Raw genomic sequence first — 14,689 nt, 5'->3', positions numbered from 1 at the left:
TCCCCTACAATCTGGGTACTCATTTTAGTGACCTTGAAAGGAAACAAAAACAGATACATTTGTAGAAAATTCAAAACTGTAACATTTTATTACATAACAAAATATAGCGAGTCCGTGTCATACACAGGCTCCTTTTAGGCGGCTTTCAGCATACGCCACACAGTGAGCACAAGCCCCATTATATCCAATGGGGCTCGCGAATGGCACGTGCAGCTGTGCAGCCATGCAGCGAGCATGAGCCCCATTGGATATAATGGGGCTCAAGCGTACGCGTTTTTTGCTTTACGCGGGGGAGGGGGTCCGGAAAGGATTCCCCACGTAAAGCAAGGGCCCACTGTAAATATCTAGCTTTATGCTTATTCCACACACACATTACCTAATAACTCTTCTCTTTCAGACAAAGTGACACCTTTTTCTGAACTCAGTCCACATTCTCAGCTCACCAAAACCCAGTCCAGCTCTTCTCCATTAACTTCCTCCTAACTGGCCTTCACATTCTATTTCTAATTCCCCAATTCTGTTTCATCCTGCTCCCATCTAACTATTTAACACACAGGCTTCTAGGTTATATCCTGCCCCCAGCCCCTCTTTACAGCATTCTTAGGGCTGAGATTGGCTGCCTCTAACCAGGCTTGCCCAGCTTCTCCCTTCACCAATGTGTAACTTCAAAAAAGTGTAACAGTAAGTGGAGTTGCATGTGTGGACAGCTGTGCACATGGTAGTATTTTTTTTGACTGATTGATTGAAATTTTATTTATATACCGCCGTTCCTATGATCACGGCGGTTTACAAACAGAATAAGATACAATACGATACAGGTTACAAATATAATACAATACAAATCACAGTTTAAAAAACCAATCAAGATAATAAAACAATCTAAAAATACAATAAATAGTATACAGGAGCAAAACAGTCAGGACATGTGAGAGAAGGCTTGACGAAATAAATGAGTCTTAAGGTTTTTCTTAAATAACTCCAGGGAGGGGCTAAGCGGAGCTCCTCAGGGAGAGCGTTCCAAGACTGCGGGGCCACCACAGAAAAAGCCCTTTGCGCAGTCACTGTGTATCTTGTCTTGGGAACACTCAAAAGTTTTTTCCCATGAGACCTGAGAGTGTGGGGCGGATTGTATGGGGAGAGGCGGTCCTCCAAGTACTCTGGGCCCAAGCCATTTAGGGCTTTATAGGTAACAACCAACACCTTGTATTGTGCCCGGAAGCGAATTGGCAGCCAGTGCAGATCTGCTAGTACAGGTGTTATGTGGCTGGCCCTGGAGCTACCAGTGACCAACCTGGCAGCCATATTTTGAACCAACTGCAGCCTCCGAGTTTGGTACAAGGGTTGCCCCATGTAGAGCGCATTCCAGAAATCGAGTCGAGAGGTTACCAGCGCGTGTACTACTGTTTCAAGGTCCCCCCCGGTCCAGGTAGGGACGCAGCTGGCGTATCAGCTGAAGCTGATAACAGGTGCTCCTAACTGTCGCATCCACCTGAGGAGTCAGGTGAAGCGAGGAGTCAAGAAGCACCCCCAAACTGCGAACTGAGTCCTTCACGGGGAGCGTGACCCCATTCAGGACTGGTGGACAAACCTCCTTCCCAGGACCAGGAGAACCTATCACAAGTACTTCCGTTTTCTCTGGATTCAGGCTGAGTCTATTTTCCCTCATCCAGACCATTACCGACTCCAGACAGGCACTGAGCGGAGAGATGCCATCCCTAGTCACTTCATCAGTCGGAGACATAGAGAAGACTATTTGGGTGTCATCAGCGTACTGATAACACCGTGCCCCGTGTCTCCGGATGATCTCTCCCAGCGGCTTCATGTAAATGTTGAATAGCATAGGGGACAAAATCGCTCCCTGAGGGACCCCAGATGTAAGGGCCCTCCTATCGGAGCGACAGTCCCCCAGCTCCACCATCTGGAATCTGCCTGAGAGGTAGGAACGGAACCACTGCAAAGCAGTGCCTCTGATGCCCAACTCCCCCAGGCGATCCAGAAGGATACCATGGTCGATGGTATCGAAGGCCGCAGAGATGTCCAAGAGCACTAACAGGGACACGCTATCCCTGTCCATGCCCAGACGGAGGTCATCAATTAAGGCGACCATGGCAGTCTCAACCCCAAAGCCCGCCCGGAAGCTGGTTTGAAATGGGTCCAGATAATCCGTATCTTCCAAGACCCTCTGTAGCTGGGAGGCAACCGCTCTCTCGATCACCTTCCCTAAAAATGGCAGCAGAGATACAGGCCGATAATTGTTTTGAATTAGGGGGTCAAGGGAGGGCTTCTTTAGTAAAGGTTTTATGATAGCCGTTTTGAGATTAGATGGAAAAAGGCCCTCCCTGAAGGATGAATTGACAATACGACGCAACATTTCTGTTGTCGCTGTTCCCCCTTGAACTGCCAGCCATGAAGGACAGGGATCGAGAGAGCAGGTCGTCTTCCTAACGCTACTGAGGATCCTGTCCACATCCTCGGTACTAACAGACTCAAACTGATCCAGTACAACTGAGTCCACGGAAGCTCTGGACGCCTCTACTCTCAATTCTGAACTAATAACAGCGTCGAGATCGTATTTTAAAGCACACAAAGTAGCATGTGAATGTGCATTGCCTCTATGCATATCCATTTCACATTAGGCACTGCAGTTTTACAATGGGTTGTCAGCCAAGTACATATTGACCACTGATCCACATATATTGCACTACACTGGCATTCAGTATAAAGCTTGTGTAATGTAACTCAATCATTGTGTAATATAATTAGAAGAAGACTATAACTGGGAAGGGTAGCTATGAAAGAACTAGACACGATCCTAAACTGCAAAGACATAAAACACTAAAGTCAGGATTGTCCAAGCCATTGTATTCTCCATCACCATGCATGGATGCAAAAGCTAGTCAGTGAAGCAAGCCAACAGAAAGAAAATCAACTCATTTGAGATGTGGTGCTGGAGAAGAATGCTGAGAATACTGTGGATGTCCCCAAAGACAAACAATTAGGTCCTAGAACAGATCAAGAATTCATTTCCCTGGAGGCCAAGTTGACTAAACTGAGGCTGTCATGCTTTGGGCACATCATGAGAAGATGGGACTCACTAGAAAAACAATAATGCTAGGAAAGTTAAGGGCAGTAGAAAGAGAGGAAGACTACATCTTAGATGGACAGACTCAATCAAGGAGACCACGGCCCTGAGCCTGCAGGACCTGAGCAGAGCAGTTGACAATGGGGGGACTTGGAGATGTCATCATGAGTCAAAGTCAACTCAAAGGCAACAATGTAACTCTGCCAGGGGACCATTTACCCTGCACTGAAGCAATGCAGGATCTTCACATGATAGGATTGTCAGGGAGAGTGGAAAATGAAATGGTAAACATAGTTCAGTGTAAAGCAAGTGTAAAGTATCATATATAGGGCCAAATAAACCTTACATCATCTATGCACTGATTGGGTGGAGTGACAACCAGGAAAGGGATAAGAAGATAATGTGGAGCTCTGCCCTAGCACACAGTCACCAAACAGGAACAGAACGAAGGCCAAAAAAAACACAAAAAAAACCATTTCTTGGTTTGGAGCTGCAAGTTTATTTTCAGAAAGAAGACAGAAAACAAAAACAGAAAGCACTTGGTCAAGTGGGCGCCAAAACGTTAGATCAGAATTTTGCAGGCATTTTTAAAGCTTAGCTTGTTTCATAGGATATGCAGGCAGACCAATCAGCTTGTTTGGCCCTGCTCACCTGGTATAACTTCCCACTCCGCCTATCACATGTTTCCCCTTGATATGTTCCCCCACCCTTCAAATACATTGCATGATCATTAAAAGCTCCAACTTATGCATCCCATGATGTGTAAATTAATATTATAATGAAGCTTAATGACTAAAGTTCACGTTTGTGGTCGCTTACCCTCCCATGATCCAGTGTAGTTTTAGATTATTTCCACTGACCATGAGCTTGGTTTCAGTCTGACAGTTTATCCATATTATTCTATTTTTGATTAACTTATTCTTATTAATAGCACAGCTAGCTTCCTGTTATTCTTTGCAGTTAGGTTATCCTCTGCAAGCTTCAAGCTTTCTTGTTTCAATAAGTAGAAAAAATGGCAAGACCCATCATTCAGTAGCTTTATGAAGCAGTATAGATGGGAATCTTTAAGAATAACCTTGCTATCTCTGTCCTCATCTTACAATAACAAGAGCTACGGTGGACCACTTGAAAGACTTTATCTATTCTAGACTTCTGTCCAGACAATGACCAACCACATGCTCATGGGAAATGCATAACTGGGACACTGAGGTGTATTGACCAGAACTGTAGTGTTCTGGTCACCACACCATTAAAAGCTGCAAAAGGGGTGACCAGTGTGACCAAGTGGAGCCCTGGTGGTGCAGTGGTTAAATGCCTGTATTGCTGCCACTCACTCAAAACCATAAGGTTGCACATTCAATACCAGCAAAAGGGCTCAAGTTTGACTCAGGCTTGCATGCTTCCGAGGTCACTAAAATGAGTACCCAGCTTGTTGGGGGCAATTAGCTTACAGTAGCTTAGACACTGCTAGTTTGGTATGAAGTGGTATATAAATGAAGCTGTTTGGGTTTTTTTGTTTGTTTGTAATGAGGAAACATTACAAATTTCAGGGCTCTTCAGCCTAGGAAAAGGTAAGCACATGGGGAAATGATAAGAATTGTACAAAATTATGTATGATGTAGAGAAAGAGACTAATGGGCTCTCCAGACTGCCCCTAAGGTGTGGCATGCAACTGCCCCTTTATTGGCCAGATCGGGGCTGCAGCAACCTCATGCCGTGGGCCTGATCTAGCCTCTGGAGAGCGCAAAAAGGAGCTGCAAAAAGCAGCTCCTTTTTGCATTCTCCAAGGGAAGGCACAGCTTTATGACGCCCTTTTGGCTCTGCATCATCTGGATGCAGTGCTGAAGGTGCATCAGGATGGCATGTGCCGTTTGGACCAGCACATACCAAAATGGCACATGGGACAGAGTTAGGGCATCCAGTGTGAAGACACTGCGCCCTGACTCTTCCCACAGGCCGGCACAAAGTGTCGGTTTGTTTAGGTCCTAAGTGAGAAATACTAGAATCCTGGAGTATCCAATGAAACTAAATTCTGCAAAATTCAGGACAGATAAAAAGAGTTATTCAAACAGCATATATTTAAACTATAGAATTCATTACCCAATTTGTAGTAATGTACACTGATTTGGATAGCTTTCAAAGGGGGATTAGCCAAATCATAATACGATCATAATAGCTATAACCATGGTGGTTGTATATTACCTCTAGTACAGAAACAGAAACAGAAGCAGGAGGGTGTTGGGTTGTGGTTAAGGTTTTCCCATAGGCATGTGGCTGGCCTATGTGGAAACAGAATGCAAAACAAAATGTATCACTCTTCTTTCTTTGTCCTTATGTTACCTCTGTTAATTTAACACAAGCATCTGTGTAACAGAAACAGTGCACAAGACATTTTTTAAAAGGCCATCATATGTTAAAAACTGATGGCCATATACTTTTATAGAGTTAAAGGTACAAAGCAACATCATAACTTAGTATTTTTAAAAATGCCTAATAGGTACTTTTTACTACTACTACTACTACTACTAATAATAATAATAATAATAGATATTATGTTGCGGATGGAGCAAGCTTGTTTTCTGCAGCACCGGACACTAGAACAGAGAATCAATGGATGCAAACTACAGGACTGCCGGAGACTTACAGACTTACAGACTACTAAGACAAGAAGAGAAAGAGGAGATGGAAGATGAAACAATTTGTCAAATACATAGAAAAAAAGCAATTAGTGCAGAAAAGTGGGGAAAGGCTGAGAAATTACAGAAAGAAAAGGAAATGAAAGAAAATAGCAGTACCAAACTTTCTGCTATTCCCTCTCACTTCAACAACCTGTATCTTATTAGTAACTACTATTCTATTTGCAAGTGTGTATCTATGTGTGCCTGTGTGCATGCACACTGTGCTTTCAAGTCACCTGTGGACTTAAGACAACCCCATGATATCCTTAGATCAAAAATATTCAGAGGTTGTTTGCCACTGTCGCCTTCCATCTATTCTGTTCTCTCCCCTCCCCCTTTCTTTTAGGAACACAGAAACATGTTTCAAACTCACTGTTTTTATAAACATGGGTTATTTCTGTTTAATGTTAGAAACAATTTACTGTGGAAACACTGTTACTACTTTTGAAATCACAGTCTGCTTTCTTAAGCGAGATTGACACCTATGTGTTGAAAGTTAAAGGTAACAGTTCCTGATAAAAGAGCAAACAAATTTGAAAACATTCCACACAGAATTAAAAAGAGAGCATATTTTATTTTGGTTGACATTTCAGGGTAAATCAGAACAAAACACAAACTGAAAATACAATTATTAAAAGCCCACTGCTTTAGGAGAGATCTGTAGCTGGTGGGCAGGAAAAGGAAAGAAAATCATCATCATCATCATCATCATCATCATCATCATCATCATCATCATCATCATCATCATCATCATCATCCACTTTTCCCCAAAAGTTTGGAATCAAAGTAATTTACAATTTAAAATAATGCAATCAAAACATATAAAAGTGAGTATTAAAATAGAATTAAACTGTTACAGTATTACAATATGAAAACACATCAACGAGTATAAGAAGGTGGTAAGAGAAAGGAAAAACTGGCAGAAGAATTGGCAAGATGTTGAAGAGGATGGAATAATAAGACTGATCACTAACAGATGATGGGAACAGATGATGGGAAAGGGTAAAGGAATGTGCATGGAAGGAGCAGACAGTTGAACAGGAAGATGAGAAAGAAAACACATATTCGGTAAAGAGAACCAATAAACACCAAAGAAAACATATGTATTTAGTAAAGAGAACCAATAAATAAAGAAATGTTATAATTAAGAGGTAAGTAGTCTAAATCATCTATTGCTATTACTTTTCTCATAAAAGGGAAGTCTGGCATTCTGTTTGCACCAAGGATAATACAATGCATAAAATCATCCTGCAAAACCTGTTTTTCATCTCTGTAAATACACTGGCAAAGCAACAGTGGCCAAGAATGATCTAATCACCTATCACATAAAGCCTGGGTAATTTCTGGCTCTTTTCTGTCCTAATTAGTCACCCTACATTGGATCCCTTGCTGTCCCTCAGGCACTGCTAGTTGGACTATATATATATAGTACAGCCAAATTTGTTAGCTTGAGGTTAGCTTTTGCCCTCAGTATTAGAATTCACACTTCTGATAAATACAGTAATCACGTTTCCTTGATACATCATTAGCCATACAATCAGAGTAAGTATTTTAAAGCATATCAATTTCAGGCTAACTTAGCAGGCTTTTAAAAAGTCTCATGCACATTACTTGGGTTATGTTAAACTGGTAGATGCAAACCGATACAGAGTATGGTTTCTTCTTTCTGGCAGGTTAGGCACCTGCAGATGTTTGAAGCACTTTATGAAGTGTTCTGTGCTTTCTGGCCACAGCCACACATCACTTCCAATTTTCAGCTTAGAGGGGTCATGCCATTACCTTCGGAATAAATGACAACTATTAGCCCCAAAGCTTTAGCTTCAGCTACACACGAGCTTCCCCAGTGCTTAAGGTCTTTTGGGGACACATCCTTAGGTTTTATACCCATAGGAGATTCAATCCACAAGGGTCCAGAGCACAGCCTTCTAAACTGCAATTCTACAGATTGGAATTCATATCCAGTTGCATCTCTTTATGGCATTTGTTTTAGACTATGAATAGAACAATCCTAACCCAACTATAAAACCTTTCAAGGAGGTAGAGCTAGTTCAAGGAGAACCCATCTGCCCCAGTGGTTCCACTCACATTTGCAAAAGCTCTACAGGGAGAACTCTTGTAAAAGTTGGGCTGCCAAGTGAACAAAGGATGGTGCTTCTGTTCCCTTAATGGGCTGTGACAGGGATGTAGCCAGGGTTTTGGGAAGGGGGGGTCCAGACTAAGTGTCACCATTATAATGGGGCTTGGGCGTGGCAGCGCAGCAGCACGTGCCATTCCTTGTATCTAACAGAAGGGTGGTCCGGACCCCACAGACACCCCACCTTAGCTATGTCCCAGCAGGCGTTCCTAGTATGACAACCAGCATCTAGTTAGTACTTTCTTTACAAAACCATTAAAGCAGTGATTCTCAAAGTGGGTGCCCACTGTGATGAGGGAGTGGCAGGTGAACCTTCAGTACTGGTGTGCAAGAAAGACAAGGGGAGACAGTAGCCTTTAGGACCATGGTGGGGATGAGCACATGGTGGCAGGGGAGAAGCAACAACAAAAAAGGAGCTTTCACATTTGGGACCCTGCTTACACTTTCTGAACTATGCTGACATTCAGCTGGCAGATTGGAGCTGTTCTGCTGCTCTTGCTTTCTTTTGTCCGACAGGGTGAGAGAAGATATAGCAAATGTTTGTGATTGACAGGAGGATTAGGAGGTTTGTGATTGACAGGAAGATTAGGAGGGATAGCTAATACCCCAGAGGACAGAATCAAAATTCAAAATGACCTGGGCCAAACTAACAAAATGAAATTCAACACAGAGAAATGTAAAGTACTTCACTTAGGGTGGAAAACAGAACCTGATGCACAACAGGACACCAGAACACTGGCTAGGGAATGCCAATGCACACCAATAGAGCCTGATGGGCATCAGGACACTCTTGCCAGTGTCCCATGTCACATTTTTGCAATTCAGTAACAGGGTTCCTTAGTGCTTTTGCTACTTGGCTAACTATGTGTACAGTTATGCAGAATAGACTATGACAGAGAATTCTAGCCATGACTAAGCAATGCTACTGCTTCTCAAACTGCTTCTCAAACAGTCTCTGTAGCCAGTTCTTAGAAGGGGCAACAAGGCCATCTAAGCAAACCCATTGCCACCAAGAAATTACTTGGAATTTCCATAGAGGGAAGTTCAGTGACTTTTAAGCCAGAAAATAATTACATATTTCAAGCACAAAACCACAAATTAATGTTACTTGAAATGTTAATTAAATACTATTTTGTGTTTTATTAAAACCAATAAAAAGCTATTTCAAATGCAATTTATTTTAGATTAGTATCTTATATTACACCTTAGAACAAAAGCCAGCTGCTCTTGAAATCCTTCAGTCTCCTCTCAGAGGAAGATATTTGTGGAATTTCCCACATCAGAGCTCTGAAACTAAGAAATTTTCTAGTACCAGTCATTCCAAACACAATTCCAAATGAGATTTCTGAGAAGTAACTTCCTGGAGCCTTTATTGATAAAAAAAAGTACACACCAACAACCCAAGTGGCACTCAGTCAAAGCTAAAGCTAATACAGATGAGAAGAAGCATTAAATAAAAAAAAGAATACCATAGGTCCACACACCCACATAGAGCACTATATCCTGCTGCCCGGTGCCTCTTGAAAAATGTGTCTGTCACCTTCTTCACATACCCCCAAGACAAAATCATTTTCATCTGCTGAGCCCCTCTCCTCCAAAAATGTAGCAGCTACTGTTCTCCTGTCCAAGGATAACTTTCTTTTGCTGCTGCTTATTATACTCTCATGGTATCATGTCCTCCTCCTCTTCAGCACAAGAAGACATTGACACACGCCAGTTCCATCCCCTGGAAGTCCCTTTCCCCCTGAAGTGCCCCCCCTGCACCAGATGACACCAGGTTTGGGAACGGCACTCAGACTCTAAAAGGTTTGCCATCACTGTCCTAGGTTCAGTCCTTACTATTTCAAATAAATATTAAACGTCTTTATTATTACATTCACATTTATATATAAAGGTTTCCCCTTTAACAAGTTTGTCTAGACATGTCCGACTGTAGGTGGCGGTGTTCATCTCTGTTACTAAGCCAAAGAGCCAGCGTTGTCAAAGATAACTCCATGGTTATGCAGCCAGCATGACTGCCCAGAACGCTTTACCTTCCCACCAAAGTGCATCCCATTGACATGAAGACATTCAACAGCCACTGTAACAACCCTCATAAATCTCAGCCAGCATGACCAGAGGTTAGGGAATATGGGATTTGTTGTCCAGGACATCTGGAGAGCACCAGGTTGCTATTCCTGTTATAGGAAGTACACTATCCATAGAAGTAACGGGAATCTGATTGAACTACTGACCTGCTTGGCACTTCCTTCTTTCCAGCTCTTGAATATGGATGGGTTTTTGATGAGCCACTTCCTGGGAAGCAGAAGTCACAGGTGCAGTAGTCTGTTGTCAAAACACAAAACATTGTTTTAGTGTTATAGGCACATCGGATTACAAGAATATGGCTCAGATAATAAATTACCTTTCCTTTAATGCACAATGTCACCTAGATTGTTCTTGGTCCCAATGACATCTGAAGGCCCTGGGCTCAGGGAAGCTAATAGAACCATTGAGCTGGAGGGGGTCTCATTGGACATGGAGTCCAACCCCTTGCTCAATGCAGGATCTCCAGCTAAAGCATTCCCAGCAGGTAGCTGTCCATCCTCTTTCTGAAAGAGTCCAGAGAAGGAGACCCCATCACCTCTCTAGGCAATTAGTTCTATTTCTGAACTACTCTGACCCTCCTAGCACATCAAACCACTAGAATTGGTCCTACCTTCTAGAACAACCACTGAGTTATTTAAAGAGTGCCGTCATGTCACCTATTCATCTTCTCTTCACCAAGTTGAACATACCCAGCTCCTTAGTTGCTTTAAGGACACACACACTTAATGGTCAGTTTTGAACAAGAGGAAATCAAATGCGAACATGATATAATGGTTAGGCTTAAACACCCACTGAGCCATTATGATCCCTCAAAGGGTTTTGGGCATATTATTTCTCAGCCTAGTCCCTCTGGTTATTTAGGTAAACAGAAAACATACTGAACACAGGAAAGTTCTATAGAAGATGTTATGGAGCCTACAAGTCTTGCAGATATTAAAACATGCCATCTCCTCTCAGTGCACTTTATTTTTGTACTCCTGGCTGACATGGGATCTGATTTCGTCTTCTGATTAATGAGACACTACTGCCTCTCTCCAAACAGAGTAAACTTAAGAATCATTGTTCCTATGCTCCCCTCCTTTTTTTCAAAACAGGAAAAGGTGTTGGTTCTGGTCAATATACTAAATGGGTCTTCCGCATTCATTCCCTCACAATATAATCTTGGAGACACAGAAAACTTTGAAGCCAAGGAAAAGCTTGTGACCAGAATTCCCCAGAGTCCAGCCCTGAAGCTTCTTGTGTGTGTTTTAATGCTAGGGCTCAGCTGTGGAACATGAGAAGAAGAAACAACTGAGAAGGGAGAGAGCATTTGCTGCTCCCAAAAAATGACTGTAAGCAGCTGCCAGCGAGGGAGGGCTGGGGAAGAGGGCAGATGCTCCCAGTCAGAAGCAGGGACTTAAGGCAAGACTATGGAAAAGGCTCTAACTGTGTCTCTGAGGGAGTAGACCCAATATACGAAGCCTATGCTGTCCTGATAAAGATTCGGGGGTATTCAAAAGCTCACCAAGAAAAACCCATGAAAAGATCACCGCCTTTTGGGGAGGGGACAAAAGTGGGGGAAACGACTGGAAGGCGCACAAGAAGGATGACACAAACAGTAATACTGTATAAGCATAAACAACAACAACATAAGGACAGAGGGAGAGAGTATGGGGGGAGAAAAAGGCCTCGCCAGCAAGTCTTCTATCCCAAAAGCAGAGAGTTGGGGACATTCCCTCAGACGCCCAAGAACTAGACTGCTGGGGCTCCCTTTTGGAGAGTCCTTTCTCCAACTTTGGGCCCCCTGTTTTTTCTTATCCTCTCCTCCTTTGCTCCATGAACCCTCCTGGGGGGAGGAGAGGGGGCTCTTCTCCTTGGGCAGCTTTCTCCAGAGAGGGCTGGCCTTGCCCTTCCTCTGGACAAAGACGCCAAATAAAGCCACCCACTTCTCCTTCCTCCAGAAGTTAACGGAAACCACCAGACCCTCAGCAGCAGAAGAAGAGCTGCAGCAGCAGCTGGAGGCTCCCTGGGCAGCAGCAGCAGCAGCAGCAGCAGAGACAGAGGCAGAGGCAGAGCAGAACCCCAGAGCCAGAGGAGGAGGAGGAGGAGGCTCCCCATGGCCCTCTGTCCTGCCCTCCAACCAGGGAGGCCCCCGTCTCCTCAGACTAGGGTGCTTGGGGTCCCCTTCCTTCCCCCCAGAACCCCAGGGCTCCCCTCACCTCTGCCTCTGCCTCTTCGCCTTGCCTCCTGCCTCTGGCACAGTCTCTCTCTCTCTCTCTCTCTCTCTGGACTCTGGAGTGGCTCAGCTGCAAGGCGCGCCCCCGACTAAGGCGCGCCCCCGAGAGCCCTGACTCCAAAGGGGGGGGGGGCAATGCCATCCTCCCTGCAAAATGGAGGACAAGCTGAAAGCCCTCCCAGGAATGTCATCGTGGAACCTGAAACTGATAAATTAACTCATCTTCTGAGAAATAAACCCAAGCACAGGTTTAGGAAAGACTGGACAAGAAATAGCAGGTACTAAAACAAAGGACAGGACTTGCCCAGAGGGACAGCAGACTGGCCCATAGAGAATCATTGGGTGTATATTGGGGAATCATTGGCCAGTGTTCCCCAAGGATTCCCTATGGGCAAGTATGGTTTTCTCTATGGGCAAGCACTGTCATTTGTTTTAGTAAGTTCCATAAGAAATTGTCAGGCTTCTGAAAGCAATCTTGGAAATAATCAGAGGATTAAAAAAGCATGAAATAAGAATGTTTTAGATGAGAAATGAGAAAAATTCCTCAAGAAGATAAGATAGGAGAAGAACTGAAATATGAAAAAGGAGAGAAGGTGGAAAAAGAGCAAAGTGATAGATGGAGACTAGAGATGAGGAATTTTTTTGGGTGATTAAATCTGACAATATTGTACAGTATATGGTAAGGATGTATGGTGATAGGTAATATATAGTTGATCATTTGTTATATGGTTTTTGGGTTTTTTTGTATGTTTGTTCCTTGTATCTTCGGTGTGTTGGTTTATTCTGTAGTATGTGTGTCAGAATGTAATTTTAAAAAGAATAGTTTTTAAAAAAAAGCTTAGCCGGGATCGTTGTGTTGGCCATATAGCAAAGTCCAATAACATCCCAAATCTACCAAACAGTGATTCCTTTATCGGACCATCCAAAATGCACAAAATACATGATGCAAGCTTTTGAAGCTCCACTGGCTTCTTCATCAGGCAAAAATGTCAAAACCATACAGGAGAGGGAGGAAATGAAGATGTTAGTGAGAGGGCCAGCATTTTGCTATTTTTGTTCTCAGTTAAGATGGTATTTCTTAAATTAAGCTCAAAATGGAAATTCCTCCTGCACAGAAGGCTGAAATGGAGGACATGTCCTGGAAAAGGAGGACACTCTGGTCACCCTGTTCTTTCTTTCTTTCTTTCTTTTTTCTTTCTTTGTTTTGTTTTTGTTTTAGCTGTTGTCCTGTTGACCCCAACTCATGGGGACCCTGAGGAAGAAGACATCTCCAAGACCTGTCCTCCACTACTCTGTTCTGGTCTTGCAGGCTCATACCCATGGCCTCCGCATTGAGTCTTATCCATCTGGCCTTTGGTCTTCCTCTTTTCCTGCTGCCTTCTACCTTCCCTAGCATTATTATTTTTTCTAGTGAGTAATCTCTTCTCATGGTGCATCGGAAGTACAAAAGCCTCAGTTTCGTCATCTTGGCTTCCAGGGAGACTTTGGGCCACACATTAACGAATGCAATTTGTTTCCTAAAGCTCAGTTCAACAGAAAATATTGTAAAGAACAAAAGATAACTTTCTGGCCTTGTGTCACACAGTTTAGTGCAAATATTAAGATGCATATAATGTTCAGTTCAGCAGCTATTGCAGAACGTCATGCCACAAGTCCACTTCAAAGTGGGGCATGACATGCAACCATTAATAAAATGCTACAGTACAGTGGTGTCCCTAGGTTGCAGGCCTCACTGGGTGACGTCTTAGAGAGCAGCCACGATGGACCCTGAATGGGTGCTCTGGAGACATGTCCCCCACCTCAGCAGTGGTCTGGGTGGGCAGGCAACCGGTGGGGGGGGGGGGGAGGTAGGGCAAGGCAGTTCCTTCCCCCTTCACACCTGGTGACACCAACCTCACCACTGCTAAAGTATATAAAAATTCACATTAAATTTCTAAAATATATAGTTGTCCCTCCACATTTGCAGTTTTTACTTTTGTGGATTTGATTAATATGTTCCCTCTAGGAATCTCTAGGTCCTCCAGCGCAACTCTTCCAGACGTTGACCATAGAGTTGTACTGGAGGACCTAGAAATTACTAGAGAAAACACTTCTGTAGGCATTTGTAGTTCTTCCAGCATGATTCTGCGGTGAACCTCTGTCAGAGGTTCACCACAGTGTTGAACTGGAGGACCTAGAGATTCCTAGAAAGGTGTTCTCACAGGTTAAAAAAATAGTGGTTTATTTGCAGTTTTCCCACTTCCATGGGGGTCCTATGCCCCTAACCCCAGGAGATGCAGAGGGCCCACTCTATAATGGTTGATTTGGATGATTGCCTGTGGAATTTAGCTCAACTGGCACAAACACACAGAGTCCTCATATTTGAGCAAGGGGAATGAATGCAAGAGGGAGGGAGGGAAGGGGTACATTTTTAAAAACAGCAGAGAAAAAGGAGCTGGGGGAATAAAGGAAGGCCAGAATAGCCCTCTCTTTGTTGTCCTTCCACCAGCAAG

General features: G+C 43.5%; 1 protein-coding gene across 4 annotated transcripts in view; it reads right to left on the bottom strand.

Moving 5' to 3' along the window:
* Positions 1–14,689, bottom strand: part of LOC149313983 (leucine-zipper-like transcriptional regulator 1) — an 80,473-nt gene that overhangs the window by 12,037 nt on the left and 53,747 nt on the right. Inside the window, exons 1-2 of one of the 4 annotated variants that reach the window (XM_089520305.1) lie at positions 12,181–12,243; positions 10,129–10,219 (exon numbers count right to left, since the gene is read on the bottom strand). The exons of 2 other annotated variants lie outside the window; for them this stretch is intronic. The gene's annotated coding sequence lies outside the window, so the exon portion shown is untranslated. Of the gene's footprint in view, positions 1–5,284; positions 5,357–10,128; positions 10,220–12,180; positions 12,244–14,689 lie in introns of those variants that run through there. One more of the 4 variants, XM_089520307.1, reaches the window with a different exon arrangement.

This window comes from Sceloporus occidentalis, unplaced genomic scaffold, assembly GCF_023333645.1.
Source record: "Sceloporus occidentalis isolate IW3139 unplaced genomic scaffold, rSceOcc1.0.p SCAF_4, whole genome shotgun sequence".
Classification (NCBI taxonomy): Eukaryota; Metazoa; Chordata; class Lepidosauria; order Squamata; family Phrynosomatidae; genus Sceloporus; species Sceloporus occidentalis.
Note: the sequence above shows the minus strand (reverse complement) of the source record. Positions and strands in the feature narration are given on the sequence as shown.